Source organism: Sinohyriopsis cumingii, chromosome 16 (assembly GCF_028554795.1).
Source record: "Sinohyriopsis cumingii isolate HCF-2022 chromosome 16, ASM2855479v2, whole genome shotgun sequence".
NCBI lineage: Eukaryota > Metazoa > Mollusca > Bivalvia > Unionida > Unionidae > Sinohyriopsis > Sinohyriopsis cumingii.
In genome coordinates this window covers 26,143,352-26,167,084 of record NC_142976.1, presented here as the reverse complement: position 1 = coordinate 26,167,084, position 23,733 = coordinate 26,143,352, and the positions used below count along the sequence as shown (strand labels likewise).

Sequence of the window (23,733 nt, the reverse complement as noted above, 5' to 3'; positions counted from 1 at the left end):
TTGAGGTGTATATTTTGGGTTAGATTGGATTGCTTTGCGTATGTGGATAGTCTATTGAAGTGATGGGTAGCATAAAAAAGTGAGCGAGTGTTTCTTTTAGGTCCGCGCGTTGTTCTGGTTAATGATCTAGGTAAGATGAATTTTATGTTTTTAGGGGGATGTTTTCCTTCACGTCCGCGCTTTCAGTATAAATTGAAACTCGTTCGGCAGTCCAGCTACCCTTGTTGATTGATCAACACAGCCAGAAGAATGAATAGCAGAATAGTGAAACTGTTAGAACTCCAGATGCACCTGGAATATGCCAGGCGCATAGTAAACGAACTATCAGCGGAGGCTATCGTAGAAGAAGCAAGAATAAAGAAGGAAGAAGAGGAGAGAAGACAGAGGGAAGAGGAGGAAAAGAAAAGAGAAGAGATGATGTCGTTTAATATTCCTGAAACAGAGGATTGGGGTGCTGAAGCGAATCATCCTCCCTCTGCGCTCCCCAGAAGAAAGGTGAAAGAAGACTGGGGAAGAAGATGCGTGTGCGGCGCCAGGCCAGGAAGGTGCAACCATTAGATAGGTGCATCTGGAGTTTAAAAAAACAGCCCTTTTCAGGGCTACCCAATAGTCTAGAAAAGAAATAACTATTAATTTGCCAATGTGAGTAGGTAGAGTAGTGTGAAAATAAACACTAACTCTTTATTAATAGTGGAAGTGTATGTGTTTGTGTGTTTGTAAGAGCTCAGGTATGTTTGTGTGAATAGTAGATTATGGGTTTTTTAGCAAATGTGGAGAGTATAGTTAGGGTTATATTATATGAAATGAGAAAGTAGTGGGATGTTTTCCTTCACGTCCGCGCGATGTTTGGTCATCATCTAGGTAAGATCCATTTTATGTTTTAGGGGGATGTTTTCCTTCACGTTCGCGCTTTTCGTATAAGAACCCACAGTATTAGTTGTTCAAACCATTCTGCAAAGAATACAAAGAAGATGGCGTCAAACCAAATGGACAAAATACAAACCTTGCAAGACGTTTTAGACAACTTAGGAATAATGGAACAGATGCTAATAAGACTCGTTGAAAACCATTATTCCTATAGTCCCCATCGTGTAAAGATGGAAATTAACAATTTAAGAAAAGCAAAGGACAAGATTAGTGGTGTGATGAAGGAAATAAAGGAGGAGAAGGAGGATGAAGAGGAAAAGATAAGAATAAGAACATGGAACGAAAAAATTGAAAAAGAAGAGGAAAATGAGAAGAGGAAGAAAGAAGAAGAGGAGGAAGAGAAGGAGAAAAAAAAGAAGAGAAAGAGTGTTGGAGATAAAATAAGAAGTTGGTGGAGGAAAAGAAGAAATTAGAAGCAGAAGAAAACCCAAAGGCCCTTTTCAGGGCCAGCCATATTTCTCGAAAAGAGATAGCCTTTGAATTGCCTACCCCTTTTTTTAAAAAAAATTTTTTTTAAAAAAAAAATCCCATGTTCCATTCCCCTTGTCCCTAAACAAGCCCAAACTCTATTCCCCATGTTAAATTCCCCTTGTCCGTAAAGTAACCCACGATTTTTTGCCATGTTAATTCCCCTTGTCCGTAATCTGACCCACGATTTTTCGCCATGTTAAATTTCCATTGTCCGTAATCTGACCCACGGGTGTTTTTAATGCTAATTCCCATTGTCCGTAAAGTGCCCCCTTTCACTACTATTATTATTATTATTATTTTATGACAGCCAGCGAGAGATAAAATTAACATTACGCTAGAGAGAGAGAGAGAGAGAGAGAGAGAGAGAGGGAGAGAGATACATTCATACGAGATGAAAAAAGCGTAAACGTCGGACGCCACAATTTTATTCTTTTACGGCATTATTGGACTAGGAGAAATTAACATTACGATACCCTTTTTGTGCGTTTCTGAAGTTAAGGGTACTTTCTATGCTATAAATGTTTTGTAACTGAAGGAAGCAAAACCTGCACGTTTTGTAACATTTAACAAATAGTTGAATTATCAAAGTTATCAGATGAAATGCAAGAGGAACTTAAAGTATTATGAGTTGAATCCAAAATAATCCTAAAAGTTCTATCAAAGTCCAAAAAGCCGAATGTTCCGAAAGAATTTCAGGTTCTCGAACGCACGTATTACAATGGCATTGTCCAGAACTCCTTTGAATAATTCACAATAGTCCCAGAATAATGTTTTAATCCTTTCAAATTATCTAAACACAACATTAAACACATCTGAAGACTTGTTTCAACACATGTAATAAGAATCCCAAATAGGAATGAATCTGATCGTTCATTTATCTCCTTATGTACACTTTCAAGGGTGTAATTCAACTATATATCGCAATAACCCCCACGTGACAGATCTTACTACTCAATCTAATTTTTCAAAATACATATTAATGACACCTAACCCATCAAATGGAAAATAACTTAATTCTTCTATGAACCCACCTGATCTCAGCAGCTAATAAGAAATTGCCCCAAAGTTTTAAACAGGTCTTATTGTTAATGTTAATTTTAATAATCGTAAACACTTATGTCAACATCTGTTTATAGATTCTAAGTAACCTACACTCTTAAAATCTTAAAATATAATTTTGTAGCCGTGGACAAAATTTAAGCATCCAATATGTTGACTATAGATGATAATTACAATTTACAGTCATGAAGAAAACTACATATAATATAGATGATAATTACAATTTACAGTCATGAAGAAAACTACATATAATATAGACGATAATTACAATTTATAGTCATGAAGAAAACTACATATAATATATACGATAATTACAATTTACAGTCATGAAGAAAACTACATATAATATATACGATAATTACAATTTATAGTCATGAAGAAAACTACATATAATATAGACGATAATTACAATTTACAATCATGAAGAAAACTACATATAATATATACGATAATTGCAATTTACAGTCATGAAGAAAACTACATATAATATATACGATAATTGCAATTTACAGTCATGAAGAAAACTACATATAATATAGATGATAATTACAATCTATAGTCATGAAGAAAACTACATATAATATAGACGGAACAAGAGTAACAACAAATATAAAATTTGAAATTTTGTTTTCATAGATCAGTATAAAAAAAGTTAGTGCTACATTTATTGTCTAATTACTGCATGAAACTTTACTATATTCTCCCAAATTTATGACAGATCTATGTCATTTTGCTGCTTACACCTTGAGACTACAATGTTACAAAATGTCATAATTCATAAAAAGGAGAACATTTTATATAAAAAATGTATTTGTATATCGGCAGTCTGAAATCAACTGACTGAAAACAGGACTATCATTGTTACATTTTTACTTTATCGTATTTTCCTAAATGTATGTTTTGGCCCTAGAATAAGAGTGCTGAATACAAAAGGGCCATGGTAGGTCTAATGAAAGGGCCATGGTAGGTCTAATGAAAAGGCCACGGTGAATCTAATGTTAGAAGTTTTTCTAGCGACACATTGCAGTACCCAAAGAGTAATGCCCATACACGAAACTATGATATCAGATATGTACAAGCGCAACTAATCTCAGAATTTGATATAATCCATGAAATTTTAACCCATTGAAGGAAATCATTCAACAGAGGTGCATGATTTTGATAAAAGTGCAAAACTTAAGTAACATTTCACGTCTTCTGTCAATTGTTTCGAGATGCATCTTAAGAGATGCAATTGTGATCTCATTCTAACAGAGAGATTTGATTCCTTCTTTTAAAAATATAAAGGGACTTAATATTTATGGCATATATAATTATGAAATTTTCAAAAACACATCTCATTTAAAAATCACAACGGTAATGAAAATCTCTCCTTTCTTGTAAAATATCACAAGATTTAATTCCATCCACACAATTTTATCACAATATTTAATTCCACCCACACAATTTTATCACAATATTTAATTCCACCCACACAATTTTATCACAATATTTAATTCCATCCACACAATTGTATCACAATATTTAATTCCATCCACACAATTTTATCACAATATTTAATTCCACCCACACAATTTTATCACAATATTTAATTCCACCCACATAATTTTATCACAATATTTAATTCCACCCACACAATTTTATCACAATATTTAATTCCACTCACACAATTTTATCACAATATTTAATTCCACTCACACAATTTTATCACAATATTTAATTCCACTCACACATTTTTATCACAATATTTAATTCCATCCACACAATTTTATTTGCATCCTTACAATATAACCCTTTCTAAGGTTGTAAAATCAGATTCAGATACTACATGTTTTTTTTTTTTTTTTTTGCATAAGGGGAACAATGTTCATTCATTGCAAATTGTATAATAGGATTTTATAAAGTGACCAACTGTCCGACGCAAAAAAAAAACACATCTAATTTTCGCACTGTGTGAATGATAATTGAACTCGATTTGAAGCCGGTAAATGTTTTTTAGCCAATGATATCACTTATAGTGAGTGATGAAGTGTTTTGTTCTAGATTCAAGGCGTTCGGAATCTCAAAATAACGCATATCAACTGGCCTTTTACGATTGCAGCGCAGACTAGACCCATAGTGAATTTGCAATCACGTTAAGAACTCATCCACAGCAAAACGTTTCTCTCTCCGCTAAATATAGAACGTTGTCATATATTTCATAGAAATATGCTGACGTATATCAGTGGGAGAAAATGATAACGTTACAGTGATGATATCAGTTTTGGAACAATTTTTTCCCCTATTTAGGAAATATATCTGCCCTTGTGTATATTATTCAAAACTGTATTTCCACATTTAGGCACATTTCATCTTTCTACTTCTTCTGCTCCCTCGCCCTCTCCATCCCTCTCACTCCGTCAACATCCCTCTCATTCCCTCTCCATCCCTCTCACTCCCTCCACATCCCTCTCACTCCCTCTCCATCCCTCTCACTCCCTTCACATCCCTCTCACCCCCTCTTCATCCCTCTCACTTCCTCCACATCCCTCTCACTCTCTCTCCATCCCTCTCACTCCCTCCACATTCCTCTCACTCACTCTCCATCCTTCTCACTTCCTCCACATCCCTCTCACTCCCTCTCCATCCCTATCACTCCCTCCACATCCCTTTCACTCCCTCCACATCAGGATGTAACAATCTTAAAATGTATATTAAAAATCTAACAGTTGACCAGCTAGTGTACACTTATGCAATCAGTGAGGTACCATTAAGAAATGCCTAAAAACGAACTCCAAACAGCAAAGAGCAGACTTCAAGTAATACCTTGATTATAAACAGTTTTCAACAAGAATCCTGGAAACTCTCAGCAAAACTCTTACCTAACCGGTTGCTATGTGTAACCCATACATTATTTTCTTCATGCAAAAGTCTACGACAAAAATGGTACACATTTTAGAGGAAACAAAACTCGTGTTCAGATATTGTAATAAGCGTTTTAATTTGCAATTTTATGTTATTTAAAACTGTCACATTCTGAGATCTGTCAGACAACCGCCCTGTGATGTTTTTACCTTAGGCATACCCAACCCAAACAATAGCAATCCGTGCATGAAATATGGTAACGAAAATGAAAAGTATATTTCCGTTTTTTTATGAATACATTCATTGTTTAATTACAAATTACACAATTTAATACATGATATGTCAATGGTAAATTTATAATTGTCGCTGTCCTAAAATTATCGTCAAATTCAGAAACTACCTGTAAATTGATGGTTTTTGCTGAAAAATGCATGATGAAAAGAAAATCTACCTTTTCGTGAGTAGATATAAGTAAATATTTCACGAATAATTTGGTAGGATTGTATTTCCGCATATCTACAATTTTTTAAATATATGTCTGTAATATTACTTGATCACGTTTTAAAACTGAAATTTGTTTGCCATTTAGTCATTTTGACACACACACACAGACACGCACGTACACACATAGGTAGAGAGAATGGCTACACTATTTGGTGGCAGTTTTTCAAATTAATTAATTTGCTGGCTTGTATGAAGATTTATGCAAAAGTTGCAAGTTTTTGTGTTTTTGGATAGCGGTAAACAGTTTTCTATTGTACATATACATTTGAACTATAGCAAGTCATTATCGCAAATATATGTAGGACAGGGTTAAATATTAAGAGAACTGACGAAGTTAAATTCTATTTCAATTAGCTATCAAGATGAAACGATCAAACTGTTCCAGTTTGGAGCCTGAAGAAGAAAACAGGAAACGACGACGACGACGACTTTCGATCTCGCCTCATAATTTTGAAGATGAGGCGAAAAAGCCTGAACCAAATCCCTCAACCTCCTCTGCCACAAGACCAAGACAGTCAAGATCCACCAAATAAAGAAACTGGTTCAGTAGATCTCGAAGATTGTGTTCACATTCGATAGACCCAAAAGGTGACTTAAAGACAAATTTGAACCACCAATTCTTATTGCACAACGAATTTTAACGAGCTTAAGTCTGATGTACTATCTGAAAACCAGCAGGTTTTTGGGATTCATTGTTAGAAACATTTAATGACAGTGCCGAGCCAAAGATGACTACCGTTTAAGACCCTCCAGTACTCACACCAGTTTAATGTATCCTGTCTGGATCGACCTTAGTACACCTGCAGAATTAACACCTTCCAATATCACGGACAAAATTCAAAACGTTCAGCAATCTAATGACGAGTTTAACATGAACAATGGAAAAGCACTCTTCACATGGTCCATGTTTCACCTCCGAGACCTAGTTGAAGCAGAAAAGTGTCATTGATGGACAAAATTCGCAGTACCAAACGCAGTATCGTCCAAATTGCAAACTCACAAGAACAAATGTGTTTATCCCATGTCATCATCGTGCCATCGAACTTATGGCAAGAAAAATCAGATCCCAGAATGGCAAAATCATGGGAAAACCTTCGACAATCGAACAGAGCCAAACAACATAGAGAAGCAGAACTCCTTTTGCAGGAAGCATGCATTTCTAAAGAAACCGTATCTGACACTCATGAAATGCACTAACTTTAAGATTTCTTGGTTACTCTTTATACAATGAAAGTATACCTTCGAGCGGTTCATAAAGCTATCATGCTTCGAGGACCAGAATTTCCAAATGAAAAATACGTTCACGTGTCTCATGAAGAGCATTTCGATGCTGTCACGTGATTTCTCGGATACACTGATTATTTCAAGGAATGTGACCGAGGATTTAGTCATCGGGATCAACACATTCATTGCATAGAAATGTCTTGGAAGTTTAGCTTCCAAAATTTGCATTCCTAAAGGAAAAGAAACGAATTCATTGCTCAATGTGCAGGCGAACCTTTGTCAGTTCCACATGTTACGAACAATATCGCATGAAATAGGTTAACCAACAGAAAAGTACTTGCGAGTTGTTGAAATTGTGCTTCAGTTGTAGAAACCTTATTTGAACTAATAATCCAATGGCACCTGATTGTCCTAGAAAGAAAATATGCCGTTTTGGTGACCAAATCTTACCTGAGAAAATACGAAAATGAACTCAGGAAAACTTAAAAGAGAACAAGAACATAAAGAAAGAGGTTGACTTTTTTTACTTTGAATGAACACAAAAACTGGGATCCACATCTTTAATTTCTGCGTAGCTCATCGTGCTTGTAAGAAGTGTACAATCAGTAAGAAACGACATGTGCAAGGGCCAGTTAACTTTAGGCTAGGCTTGGTCAATCAGTAAGAAACCACAAGTGCAAGGGCCAGTTAAACTTTAGGCTAGGCTTGGTCAGTCAAAAAAAACGACATGTACATGGGCCAGATAACTTTAAGCTAGGCTTGGTCAATCAGTAAGAAACGATATGTGCAATGACCAGTTAACTTTAGGCTAGGCTCGGTCAATCAGTAAGAAACGACATGTGCAATGGCCAGTTAACGTTAAGCTAGCATTGGTCAATCAAAAAGAAACGACATGTGCAAAGGCCAGTTAGCTTTAGGCTAGGCTTGGTCGATCAGTAAGAAACGACATGTGCAAGGGCCAGTTAACTTTAAGCTAGGCTTGGTCAATCAGTAGGAAACGACGTGTGCAAGGGCCAGTTAACTTTAGGCTAGGCTTGGTCAATCAGTAAGAAACAACGTGTGCAATGGCCAGTTAACTTTAAGCTAGGCTTGATCAATCAGTAAGAAACGACGTGTGCAAGGGCCAGTTAACTTTAGGCTAGGCATGGTCAATCAGTAAGAAACGACGTGTGCAATGGCCAGTTAACTTTAGGCTAGGCTTGGTCAATCAGTAAGAAACGACGTGTGCAAGGGCCAGTTAACTTTAGGCTAGGCATGGTCAATCAGTAAGAAACGACAGGTGCAATGGCCAGTTAACTTTAGGCTAGGCTTGGTCAATCAGTAAGAAACTACGTGTGCAATGGCCAGTTAACTTTAAGCTAGGCTTGATCAATCAGTAAGAAACGACATGTGCAATGGCCAGTTAACTTTAGGCTAGACTTGATCAATCAGTAAGAAACGACATGTGCAAGGGCCAGTTAACTTTAGGCTAGGCATGGTCAATCAGTAAGAAACGACGTGTGCAATGGCCAGTTAACTTTAAGCTAGGCTTGATCAATCAGTAAGAAACGACGTGTGCAATGGCCAGTTAACGTTAGGCTAGGCTTGGTCAATCAGTAAGAAACGACATGTGCAAGGGCCAGTTAACTTTAGGCTAGGTTTGGTCAATCAGTAAAAAACGACATGTGCAAGGTATTCGCTTTAGTAGGTAAATATGTTGAAATTAATTTTTATTTTTATTTTTTTGTGAACTAATGGGCAAGTGATGCTTTTTACTGTGCACTATGCGTACAAAAGGTGAAACATATTCCACTAGTCAGGATAAACGTCAACAGAAAAGTGTTTTTCTGAACATTATGGCTATCTATTTCCTTTAGCACAAAAACGTAGTGTGCATGAATGGCACCATGACACTGTGCTAAATTATTGACGTCTAGTCTTGCGTTACAATGTTACCAGCCTTGACTCATTGACAATTTTTGTATGTTTGTCTATGTCGATATTAATATGTACAACCGAAAAACATTTATCTCTCTTTTATTTATCATTGCTTAGTATGTTTGTGTGAGGGTATACTAGTTTCTCTATAAACCTATAAACACTCCTACCCGTACCTACATGTGTAGGAATAAATAGGATGTTGTGTGAGGGTATAATACTGTGTATACACACTCATACCATTTAACTGGATCGGAGGGCGTTCTGGATGGTAGAGTGTATGTTAGATAGTATCTTAAAACTTTCACTATTGCATTTCCCGCTAGCCATGGCATATAAGTAGAGCGTATGTATAAACACTACTAGCTTTGTGTGGAAGTGTATCTGTATGTAAGTATGTATACATACACACTCCTACCCTTATGTGATATTATTTTTGTATGTAAGTAGAGCGTGTGTATAAACTCTACTAATTCGTTATATAGTATGATTTGATGTATGTTAGTATAGCGTTTATATAAAAGCCCCTACCCTTTTCGTTGGATAGACGAGTGTGTGGAGGAGTGCATTAATCTTAAATTTGGTGCTGGATAGTAGTGAATATGTTGGATGCTAATCGAAATCTGCTTCTGGATCGTAGCGCGACTACTATGTGATAGTTAAAAAGCGGCTACTGGGAGTGTGCTAGGTTTTAAAAAGTGGCAACTGAATAGTTACGTGTGTGTTAGTATTCAAAACGTGGCTACTGGACAATTGGGCATGTGTAGGATTGTTATCAAACTTTAGGTGTTGGGTTGTAGTAGTGTGTGTAGGAATAATAAATCTTAAAGTGTGTGTATGAGTGCATCTAAAAAGTATGTATGTATGTATGTATGTATGTATGTATGTATTTATGTATGTATGTATAGTGTGAGCATAAACATTCTTACCCCTCAGATGCGGGAGGTCGAGGGTTCGAACCCCGTCCGAGTCATAAGAAAGACTTATAAAATTGGTACTAGCAGCTGCATCGCTTGGCGATCAGCATTAAGATATTAGTGTTAGGACTGGTAAGCCTGGTGTCAGGATAATGTGACAGTGTGACATGACGCTACATATCTACGGCATGATGCCTCCGTGCTAGACATCACTATAAACTCACACTGCAGACAGCGTAGCGATATGACTAGAAAAATTGCTAAAGCTACGTTGAAAACCACCCCCCCCACACACACACTAAACACTCTTATAGTATAGTATAATATGTTTTGGGAAGTGTTTTTATATTTCATTCCCTTTATTACATCCTACTCCCTTCATGATGATAGTATTTGTGTGTGTTTGGAAGGACATTTCCATTGTTTTCGTTTGATAGTAGGAGTGTGTGTTTGGATAGTATGTCTGACAATGTACATTGTTTGATAGTAGGAGTGTGTGTTTGGATAGTATGTCTGACAATGTACATTGTTTGATCCCATAAAATATTAGACCTCATAATACCATCCCATAAAGCAAGGGTATGAAAAGTATATGGGCACAATCATTATTTCATTACTATAGATTACTCAGGCGCCCATCGATAGGCTTTGCATAGGGGCCTGCAAAGGGGCCCACATATCCTAGCTACGCCACTGCAGTGACCTCAAGTGTATCGTGATATATGTCCATAGGCTATATTGTCCCTGCATGACCCCAAGAATCATGTATAACTGCTATCGTCTCTGGGTTTTTTTTGTGTTGTTGTTGTTTTTTTTGTTGTTGTTTTCACTTATAAATACTGGCAAGCCCACAACATGCTTTTTTTTACGAAAATATACGTTTCATTAGCAACCAATCGTGGCCTACCAACCATATATATACTGTATTTTATCTTAACCCAATTGTTTTGACTGGTTTCCATTTGTCCATAGAGTTAGTACCGTTAAGTCCTGAAGTCAGTATAATATACTGAGCTTATTACCGTTCTTGTAAAAAGTGCGTCGTCATGTTTTCTCCTGAAGAGACGCCACTGCTTTAACTTTTGCTGCTAAAGAGTTCGACAGATATCAGAAGGAGCAATTCACTCAGTCAGTTCTATATACAAGTTTCGTCTTGACGAATTGTTAGGAATTGCTGTCCATCTCAGCATATCTCGTACTATTTACGTACCGGTTTCAAATTCATGGAACGCTAAAGTATCCAGAGAAAGGTCGATACGACGGAGGAAGTTATAAATATATAGACAATCTCACAAAGGAAATGCCTGGTAATAATATGCATGCATTTTCTCAGTAAACTACGAATTCGTCATGGTCGTTGCATACCTCATGCACGAGACTATGAGGAATCATCTCAAATATGCATCGTCTAACAAATATCATTGACTGCCAGATGTTCCTTGTCCGTTCTGCGATATTATTGTGCATATTACTCTTGGCTAAAAGTATTTTATCAAGGTTATTCTTAATGTGTCGTTGAATATCCTTAGATGTATTTTCGCTGCTACCTCGAATGTTTCTCAGTTTAACTATCTTGCGCTCATTATTGGATTAAATGATCATGGTGGGGTATTTATCGATGTGTAAAGTTTACCTAATCACTCACAAAGTAAAAAAAAAGTCTGAAGGTCTTTATGTTAACTTTGTGAGTGATTAGATAACAATTTACAAATCAATAAATACCCAAACATGATCTTTTAATCTTTGATAGTCCAATTTTCTTCCTTGGATTTAAAGAACGAAGAATTCCAATGTAGCTAACTCGTAGTTTTAATTAATTGCCTTCTTCACACTGTCAGAATACATAGCCCCTTCATCGAATCTCTACTCGAATCATGGCGGTGATGTTAAGAACCGGTTTGGTCGTTTTATCAAATTTTTTTTTTTGATTGTTGTTGTTTCAATCAGGCTATTTCTTTTACCAAACTTTCTCTAACGTATTTCACGTGTTGTTTTAGAATTAGTTGTTCTTGCTTTCTACGCATTTCGTTCATCAAAAGCAAAACTTGTGTCTATTTTTAGTGTGATCCCCTGCTGGTCATACGTATCTGGCGATTAATAACAACTGGTGGAACATATTGACGCAGGAAAATGCAATAATTTCTGAATGAAGATTGGCTTGTGAAGCCAGCCATATGCTTTCTTTGGCAAAAGTGTTGAGTAGTGGAGTGCAGTGGGGACTGTGCGATTACATTATTTTAACTTCTAATGTGCGCTTTTAATCAGCGGATTGCAACTTTTGATCGGAAATCAAAATTGGTGGGGTTTGTTGTTATTAATATTGTGTAAGGCGTTTGGCATAGATACAAGCTTCATATAAAATGATCTGGAAACTGGGAACCAAAAGTAGTCCTCAGAAATTACCGATGTGCAAAAAAAAAAGTTAAAGACCATTATCACGTGATCGTTAATATCGAATCAGAACGTACAAAACTCGGACAGTTCATGAATAACATTTGTAATTATTTAATTTCAAAAGACCCAGATCATGTTGTCTTATACTTTTACTGCATTGACTTTTCCGTGAAATTCCAGGACATAGTACCATAGAATAGCCCAAAAATGTATGTGTTTAGTTGTTTAGACCGACTGTTTCATTCAATTTGCCATTTCCTTTCCAGTACAACGGTGTATTCAGAAAGAAAGTTTTCTGACATAAAAATCAAAATAACAATGGTGGGATAAAATTCTGGTTCATTACAGTTTTCAAATAACTAGGTAAGAAAATAGAACCATCACAGCAGATTATCGTGCTATACTGATCACAGTGCCGTATTTAGGTCCTCCAGAGCTCTAATCACGGAAAATATTATGGTGACCCCCCCCCCCCAATTTCCCCCCACAATATGTGAAACTTAATAAAAAAACAATATTAAAAACTAAAAAAGTGGAAAAATACCAGTGTTGCAATATTTCCAAACGAAAATACTCGTACATGGTCATATATAATTCATAAAATTGTATCATAAACAATTAATTAGAATTTTTCTGGTGCCCCTCTTGGGCTGGTGCCCTAAGCACGTGCTTAGTAGGCTTGATGGTTAATCCGGCTCTGACCGATCTCTCATGCTGCTTTGCACACGGCACCAAACTTTTCACCTGCAGACTATGATAGTGTATGTGTGTACAGTTGCCTACAGAAAGGTTTCGGTATACCAAACACGATTTACAGGAGTCAGATTAGTGGTACTCAGCAAAGATTGTCATGTGAAAAAAAAAAGCAAGAACAGCTTCTCAATAACTGGGAATTATTTTGAACCTATGCTGAAACGGCTAAAAAAAAAATAATATTACAATGCACACCTCTACATTCATCTGGACGTTTTCTGAGAAATGGCTAACCAAAAATTCTCCTGATGGTGCTGATGCAGTGTTCAGATCGGCGTATGTGTACGACGACGATAAAAATATCAATGTGTTATTTTATATAGTGTTCATAGCATTTATGACCATGTCTACACTGGAATGCGTTTAATAAAATAGATTACTGCAACTGCACAGCTCCGATTACTTTATTCATGTAGATACGTCCCAAAACGTTAGTGCATCTTCCTCCGAGCAGTGTTGCAATAATCTCATTATTTGCGTAATGGAGACTTGTTACTGACTGTGACTCTCAAAATATATGACAGATGTTTGTGATAAAGCTTCAAGTGATCATTTGGTTGGACGGTGTTTCTTGTAGGAACGTTGTGGCTCAGTGTTCAGCGTGCTTGACTCGCGACCGAAAGAGCATAAGCGTGAATCCTACCATCGTATATCTGTGTGTGTGTGTGTGTGTGTGTGTGTGTGTGTGTGTGTGTGTATCCTACCATCGTATATCTCTCTGTGTGTGTGTGTGTGTGTGTGTGTGTGTGTGTGTGTGTGTGTTAAAGCTACAAAATGCAGACTTAGCATCTCTTTCAAATCAAGATTCCTTCGCTAGATATGAAACTGTGTTCATTACAAAAGATGACAGTATTTGATATCATTAGAGCTTTCACATCTTGTGTTCGATCAAGAATCATGATTTCAACAATATTTTACGGTATTGATTGGAAATTGTGGCATTTAGTATTGTTTGTGAACAATATGAGTTAAGGCAGTTTGTAACATTGTAGTCTCAATGCGTTTTTAGCAAAGCAAAACATAAATCTATCTTTATTTTTAAAAAATTGGCGGGGGGGGGGGAATACATTAAATGTTACTGTAGTCGTTTGACAATAAACAGAACATTACTGTTTTCTAAACTGATGAATGAAAACGAAATTTCCCAATGAACATTTCTAACACAGAACTTACCCTTGTCTTCATAAACGCATTAAAGATTATCCTAATGTTATCATGAAATAATAATAATAATAATAATAATAATAATAATAATAATAATAAACATAATAATAATAATAATAATAATAATAATAATAATAATAACAATAATGATAATAATAATGATAAGAAGAAGAAGAAGAAAAAGAATGTATACTTTTTGTGGCCACTTTGTCTTAAGAAATTCATTAAAAGGATAAACCTTCTCGCTTTATTTCACACACACACACACACACACACACACATATCCCATAGAATACTATTTACATAATAATGGTATCTGTTTCCACTGTAACATAATGCGCTAAAGTTTCGCCGTAGCAACAAAAAAAAAACTGCGTACTTGAAATAGAAGGCTTGGCTATACATAGGTATTTTTTTCTTTTATTGCGTGCATTCAGTCAATACATAGGTACAAACATTTTGTTTTTGCTGCGTTCATTCGACAATATTTCATTATGCATAATGCGCTCGTCGTAGCTATTCATGTGGCTTGGTCAATCAGTAAGAAACGACATATCCGAGGGCTAGTTAACTTTAGGCTCGGCTTCAGCACAAATAGCTTGTTTGCTTGTAATAAAGCACTTAATGAGAATGTAAGTCAAGTGGGGTAGAAGACTTTGCGTATTGGATAAAAAAGATAGAGTATGCAATAATACGCAGGGATAACGCAAATGATTAAGAAAAAACATTCCTTTGTATCAACAAAAGCTCGATGAATGGAATGTTCATTAAATAATAACTTCACATCCGTCCCAGAGAGACCTCTTCAGAACTTTTATGAAAGAATTTGCCATTGTCGATAGGTATATAGATAAATATAATAGAAACGTTCGTTCAATTAAAATTGAAACCACTTTTGATATGTAACTTAACCACTTTTCTATAGTTTATATTTTAATGTGGGGCAAAGAAATCTGCTTGTAGAAAATACTCTTTTGTATGAACTCATTATTCATCAACACCTGAAGTGGCGATGAAATATTCTGCTGTTTCGAAATATGCGTGGCGCTTTTGTCTACTTTGCCAACAGAAAATATCAAATTCTGCTCACAGCTTCTTTAAAAAAAAAAAAACTGTCACGACAGTGACTTTCCACTGCACTGACAGTGTCACAATCGCGCGATGTGACCACCAAAGGCGCAAAGCTCCATATGTGAGTGGCGAGGAGTCGTCTGTAGTTGTCATTTTAAAGTTTGACAAAGGCAGCCAGTTGCACTCAATCAAAAACGATAATACCACTTTACTAAAGTATCTTTGTAAAAACACTCTGTGAAAGAGAGCAATACACTTATCGCTTTTAGGAAATATAAAGTTCCAAACGTTGCCATGTGCTTATTCACTATATTTCCTACAATATTCATAACTTTCTTAACGTCCATTGGTTAAATGCCACTCTGTGTGTGTGTGTGTGTGTGTGTGTGTGTGTGTGTGTGTGTGTAATTGTGCGTTGGTATATTTCATTGTTATATGTTCGAGGGTTAGTGACAAACATCATTGCAGATCAAAGCTTTTCAACTGTGAGTATATATTATTACAGTAATCTGAGTTCAGCGGTCACCTGGTCAAAACAACCATTCTAATTTCTCCGCGGCAAATCTTCTACAAAAATGTCATGTAATCATCGGTCACCTGTCATCCGTGATCAGTGACGACGTGTTTCTCAACCAAGCAGTGGTTTTACCCTGCCTTCCACGTACTGGATAATACTGGTAGTAACCGCTCCAAGTATGCTTGTTTGATTAGCAAGACATGGTAAATATAAAGGATATTACCTAAATCGATGTTTGAACGGTTCGATTGTACTTCATAGTCCAGCGAAAACTCAAAGAAGTCAACATGTCGGCTTCGAAAGCAAGGCGGGTTTATTTGAACCTTAAATGAGGTATACTGCGTGATCTTACTCGTGTTTCCACATTTCCACCACTTGGTATCCTTGCTATTCTGACTTCAAGCGTCGCTGACAAGTGGCCTGGTACAAGTCTTCCATGGCCCGTTGTAAAAACTGATTTTTGGTGTCAAGTTGAGGGTACAGGCCAGAAAGCCCATGTATATAATTGAATAAATGTTTTGTACCCATAAAATAGACTTTTCTTATTGGGGTCTCTATTCTGTGTGTGAGTCTTTCTTTGGAATATCTCTGTCTTCTTTTCTGTGTGTTTGGATGTGTCTTTGTTTGTTTCTGTATGTCTATGTTTGTCCCTATCAACCCTTTGTCCCTACAAGCACATTTCACCCTATAAAATGTTTTGATCATATAAATCCCATGACGACACCCAATGTTAAATCCCAGTGACCTCTAGGTGCAAATCCCATGTTAAATTCCCATTGACGCCAATTTTGATATACCCATTTTTAACGTTAAGGTCCCATTGAAGCTAAAGTGGCCGAATCCCTTGTCGCTATGTTCAATTCCGAATTCACTCCATGTTACATTTCCCATGTTAAATTCCCCTTATTGCCAAAGTGGCCTACGACCTTTTTGACTGGGATTTAAATTGTCGCTAGAGTGGCCCATTAAATTCCACATGTTAAATTTCTCTTGTCGATAGAGTGGCCCATGACCTTTTTGACTGGGTTTTCCATTGTCGCTAGGGTGGCCCACCTTACTTCTAATGTATTAACTTTGGAGCACTGTCACATTTTATTAATAGACCCTAAAATGTGGCCACACTATTAGTCAATAACTCCATTAAACTAATATGACTCATATCTTCAATTAGAAGAGCTGAGCTGCAAGAGTTTCGTAAAGTAGCAACAGAAGCAACTGCCACCTGCTGCTGTTTTTCTGGAAAAGTTCAAAACAATTAGTAACCATAAATTCAGCTAAGTAATTGTGTGGGGTTTTGTGTGTGTGTGTGTGTGTGTGTGTGTGTGTGTGTGTGTGTGTCCTTACGTGTTAACTAATATTGTTACGCCCTTTAGAGAGCTTTTAAAGAGATTTGGCTGTACTATGTCATGATGATTAGTAGTGATAGTATTACTATTGCTTTGCAGTCAGCTTGTAGTGACTACAAAATCAGATAGTACAAAGCGACAGATAAGAAAAATTAACAATGACCTTAAATACGATTGAATCTTTCTCTTTTTATGGTTGATGTTATTTGATCAATTTTGCACATTATTACATCCGACTGTTATGCTTCTTAATGAAGTGTACACATTATTACATCCGACTGTTATGCTATTTGATGAAGTGTACACATTATTTCATCCGACTAACATACTGTTTGATGAAGTGCGCCAATTATTACATCCAGCTGTCATGCTATTTGATGAAGTATACCAATTATTACATCCAACTTCCATGCTATTTGATGAAGTATATCAATTATAACATCCAACTGTCATGCTATTTGATGAAGTATACCAATTATTGTATCCAACTGTTATGCTATTTGATAAAGTATACCAATTATAACATCCAACTGTCGATTTTTTTGTTGTTGTTGACAGTAAGTCATTATTTACACATTTATGTAGTATAAAGGTGTTCATTAAGAGAGGTATTTTAGTTTTTTAAAAAGTAAATTGTCAGTAAATTATTAGGTTTACTTCGTTCCTAATCTTTTGGCAGTCGGCAGAGGCACCAGTGTGTTTTGTCAATAAGAGCTAATGAAGCACAGAAAACATTTTCATGTACAAAATGATAGCGACTGGAAATCTCATCTTGTTGCGTGGATTTAGAACTCGAATTATTGTTGGATGATATCGTCATTGTTTACTTGTATAGCGAACCAGTGTACCTCTTTTCTTTGTACATGTGAGGCTTTTATGCCCCCCTCCTTTGCTTTCATTTGTAAATTGTGTGTAATATATGGATAGTTTAATAACTTGGAATATTTATATGTAACGATTTGTACTTAAAGTCTAGAAATTGCTTGCGTAAATTAAGGACATAGAATTCGCGTTTATGATCATTTCCATGTTCTTGTTTGTTTGTTTTTTGTTTTTTTTTAATTGTTTTTTTTTAAATTACCAAAGCAACAAGGATACTTCTTTAACTTTGCACGTAATGGGATTTTATTTAATTTACTGATTTCATTTTGCAGCATGGTGTTCAATTTATTCATACATAAAAAGGTCGCATTAACAAATAATAATAATAATAATAATAATAATAATAATAATAATAATAATAATATTATTATTATTATTATTATTATTATTATTATTATTATTGCCACTTTAGCGACAATGGTACTTTATCGTTAAAATAGGGGGTCTGCACATTGGCGACAATGGGAATTTAACATGGGAATGTCACCTAGAGGTCACTGGGATTTAACATTGGGTGTCGTCATGGGATTTATATGATCAAAACTTTTTATAGGGTGAAATGTATTTGTAGGGACAAAGGATTGATAGGGACAAACATAGACATACAGAAACAAACAAATACACATTTAAACACACAGAAAAGAGGACAGAAATGTTCTAAAGAAAGACTCGCAAATAGATTAGAAACTCGAAAAAAGATGAAACGATCGTACTATTTCAGTGAAACAGAAGATAAACGATACAAACCTCAATGTAAAAAACTCAAAGAAAATGATTTTCTTGTAATATATTTAATTTACATTCAATACACACGTAATGTTTCCGCCTAATATGCCCTCAGCCTGATCATATTATCATTATCCTCGCGAACCCATTTTTCGTATCAGAGTCTCTACTCTCGACACGTCACTTCTGAAAATTAATTTTAAACAAATATTTCTATCCTCATACCCTGGTCATGTAAAGTCTTGCTGAGACCATAAATGATGAAATGATTTTTTATCATTATTATCCCAAACAAAAGAATTTATTTATAGAAATATCAATCAATGAAGCTTCATTTTAAAACAGAGTTATCGAACATCTGCAAAAATAGGTCTGACTATATACATACGTCAAAGTATTACGACTTGATTCTTCTCGAATAACATATCACACTAGAACTTCTCCCTTGGGAACTATTTTTCTGTAGTGTAGGTTGGTGGAGTACAGTGCCGGAAAGAAGAAGGCAATAATACGTTTAGTACATCACATAACATCACCTAACGTCGGCACTTGGCAATTGACCTTACGCGAGAAGATAGATCGCTCTGCCTACCAAATCAAGTGACATGACGCACTGCTAACCTCCGACAAATTTGTGGTATTTGGCAAAGAAATATGTTTCAGATTAAGTGAAATGTTTATTGAAAACGATGTATATTATTCTTAAAAATGTAAAATTTCAACGTGCATAAATTACACTGCAGTTGACAATATTTATATTTGTAGTTCAAGTTCGTTTAGTAATAATTTAAATGTATTATTTCAGTAAATAATAAAAATCAATTTTAAAGCCGCCCGAGAACTTATTCATGTACAAGGAAATTCGCTCCAAAAGATGCCAACGTATTTAGTATATAATAGTATTCTTATTAATTTTATCTGGTTTATATTTATGCTACCTTGGAAGTAATTGAATAAAAAATTAATAACAAAATCGTAAAAAAACCATTACTGTTTAGAAGTATACTGTTGTACATAATAATTTTAAAGGTCTAGAATGTTCATTGAATGGACTTTTGATCAATGATGTATGTTAATGTAAAGATGAAAATCCATGCTTAACAGAGACCGCTCCGGTGGCCTAGTGGTTAGAGCGTACGCCTCGGATGCGGGAGGTCGTGGGTTCGAACCCCGACCGAGTCATCCCAAAGACTTACAAAATTGGTACTAACAGCTAGCTCGCTTGGCGCTTAGCATTAGGAGGTTAGTGTTAGGACTGGTAGGCCTGGTGTCAGGATAATTTGACTGGGTGGGACATCATGCTACATGTCTGCAGCATGATGCCCCAGTGCTAGACATCACTATAAACTGTCACACTGCAGACATCGTAGCGATATGACTTAAAAATTGTTAAAGCTACGTTAAAAATCTAAATCACACACACACACACACACACACAAGCACACCATGCTTAACATATCGGATGATATTTATCTGAAACCATTGTTGTTTTTTTCATTTCTTTATTATTACATTTTTGCATCCCCACACCTCCTTCAGCCCAATGAGAAAGTAGAGTCACTCAAGTGTCTGAAAGATCGATTCGATAAATCATTGTTTTTGGGACAAGCCAACATTAAAGTGTACATTTTCAAACTTTAATATGATGTAGTCTGGAGTTCAGTGCTTCCTATACAAGAAAAGTAATATACATCAAAGCCTGATAGTTGGGGGGTTCTCCATCCATATTCTAGAAATGTTTATTTTTACATATATGTTTCAATTTCAATTCTTTTTTTTCTCTCCCTTTAAGCCATCGACGGGGCATGCTTTTCTACACACATTTATGCAAACAAACATATTGTAATTGCCACCAATAGTTTCCATACTCAGTTGTTCGAACACGCGACCACAAAAGAGTCTTTATCCATCGAAGTTTTGTCGATGTTTCGGGAAAGGATTAAATATAATTCATCCATTTAGATGATCTAGATATCGACAGTCAGAATCTCAAGGCTCACATAGACTTCTATTTGCCTTTATCAATCAAGAAATCAACAAATTAATGCAAATTTTTTAAAATACTTATCATAATCAATTCATCGTTGCCGCAAGCAGCTTGTCGGAGGAAAATGACGGCCGTAAGCAATGCCTGGAGGTGTGGCTAATTTACGCTCGCTGATTGGTTAATTGATCAGCATGCTTGACAAGTGGCGATAGGTCAGTTAGTTCCTGCGGGAACATATATAATTCACTATGTTATGTATATAGCACCCAGTATTCCATGGAAACGTATACTGTTCTAAAATAGATCCTTGTCATCAGCCTATCGGAACACGATAACTATTTTATGGTGCACACAGAAGCCTTGTGCAGCAATTACACCAGCAATTGATAATGACCTATCCAAAGGTTGCTATGGGCCCTGTTCACGCTGATTTGCCAAAAATATATTCTCCAATGCATGCACAAATATAATACTTTACACACGTATCTCTTAAACTAACAGAAATTCATCTGCAAAAATTGAAATAAAATCAATACAATTGTGAAATATTTTGGCTACAAGTTACTACATACTTCGTCTAGCACAATTCAGATTGTACTAACATTCCTAATTTTCGTTCTACATTATGTAACCTGATGGAACTACTCAAACCAGGCCTAAACCGGTAGTCCTCCCAGTGGCCATCGGTAATTAGATATGTAAATGCACAGCATGGCTGACTGACACGTCAGAAAGGTACAAAAAGCTGATACAGCACAAGGTTTTCGTTCCCTTTTCAACCGTATATCCTGCCACTGGAGTCAGAGTAATCCAATGCTTAAAAAAACGACTAAGTGAGCAATCATTAATGAACAAATCAAAACTCAAAATTAAATGTGCAAGTATTTCAAGCAAATGAGTAGTGAGTGGTAGAGTGGGTTTTTTCGTGATCATCGTGGGGATGTCATGTAAGAAAAGCACCAAGATGAGCAGTATATTTTAATTTTTACTTAACCGTCATCATCTCTATACGAACGACATTATATTTGTTATTACAGTATCTGATGATCAAATGCATGCACCATTTTAACATATGTTGATAAAGTGCTTGTACGGTTACTCGTACCTGTTGATGATTTATGCATGTGCATTTCTGGACAATGCTATTTCGTTGAAAGCACATGGTTACAACTGATAAAGGTGCCAGCTAAGGTGTTGGAAAGCGCCTTTTATAATACTTCATTTTATCCAGCGTGTTATTCGTATCATGCTTTTTGTTTAGATATGTAGATTATTTGTTATAATTTCTTTTTAATCAGAAGGAATTTAATAGAAATAAGGTTGCGATCGCTTGGGTGTCAGAAATCATCTATTGATTAACTCACATAGTATTAATAAACATCTCATTTACATTCTCTTGTGTGATTTCGCTAGATACAACTCCACCTATATTCATCTTGTTGCAGTAACTTTCAAACATTTGATTAAAAACTGAATGTGTCTGAGTCAAAGCGATAGGTACCATATTGATACAGTAAGCCTTGACGTAATTCATGGAATGATCACGAAGTGTTCGATTCTGTTAAGTGGATTCCGCACCACAATTAGGTAGATTGTAGAAGAGAGATAAACATATGATTTGATGCTGTTCAATCAGTCTATGGTAATAATGAATTCTGCTAATTTCATATGTGTCTTGGAGGTTTACTATTTTCACTTAGAAAAACTGCAGCAGTCCTAAATAAATATCAATAAACTAACACTAAACTGGTATCTAGGAACAGTGCATCTCAGTAGATAATCGATGGCAATGGTCTTGTCCAAAAAATATTAAATTAGATAACTGCACCCTTGCCCAACTTTCGATATCAAACGACGCGACAGTTTCCAATACATAGGTACACTTCATAAGCACTATTCAAGTAGACGAGGTCTGACAGCGAAAATACTTTCAAGAAATACAGCGTGATAGAGTTCTTTATATACAAGGGGAAGAAAAAAGACCAAGAACAAAACTACATAAACAATGCTCGGTATAGAAAGCATAGAAATTGAGAACAACTATGTGAAAACGTGGCCAAAACTCTTGCGAAGAAGTTGTGTAACTTAAATGAACACGATATAGTGAATACCATGGTGCTTTTTCATTCAAACTGAGCTTCCAGAAGTAGAATTGAAGCGGTTGTTGACAGATCCGAAGATACAAATATCGATCTGATCAATCTAGGTGTTCTTGGAATTGTGTCTTCGCTGACAACTGTATCTTACCGTGGAACACTAAGCAGGACCTAATTTATCTGAATGAACAAGCTTGCTAGTTCCATTAGCAACATTATTTTTTCAGACCCTGTATAATTGTTAATACTTTTGCAGGTTGTGATACAGTAATTACCTTTACTGGCAGAGGTGAACTGGGTGGATTTAAACTCATAAATGCAAATAATACTTACTAAACTGATATTGCCAACCAAAATAGACTTGGAGAGCTGTGTAATTAATGTCATCGCTGACACAAGAGTTTTCGTGTAGATTCATGCTTGTAAATCTGCTTGTATTAGAAGTAAGTAAGGCAAATTATACCGGATGATATATTCCTCAGATAACGGATGTTTGATTCAAGGCGCAGAGGAATGGATTATTTTTCAACTTCCTCCTTGTGCAGAATGTTTTCTAAATATGTCTGCTTCTGTTAACATTTTCCATACGAAAATGTCTAAGCGTATGAAACATCACCCGTTCTATGATATTTGTCAGAAAATTACTGATTTTATAAAGAACCTGAAACAATACGCATAAGACGAAATATTTACAGACAATCAATACAACTAAGCCAATTAGTTCGAGGACGATAGCAGTATTAAACCATTCATCGAGTAGAAATAACAGATAGTCTTAAAATAGCGTACCTTTGCCTTATTTCATAGTTGTGTACCTGTTAGCAGCGAGAGTATGACAGATTTATCTGATACAACGAGGTTAAGATGATGCGTTGATTACAAAGGTAAATAGAAGCTAAAGGTATTTTGATGTAGAAAAAGTGACATCGAAGGG

General features: G+C 35.8%; 1 protein-coding gene across 2 annotated transcripts in view; it reads left to right on the top strand.

Annotated features, from left to right (window-relative positions):
- Nucleotides 1-23,733, top strand: part of LOC149780105 (small conductance calcium-activated potassium channel protein 2-like) — a 338,659-nt gene that overhangs the window by 73,694 nt on the left and 241,232 nt on the right. The gene's annotated exons all lie outside the window — the stretch shown is intronic.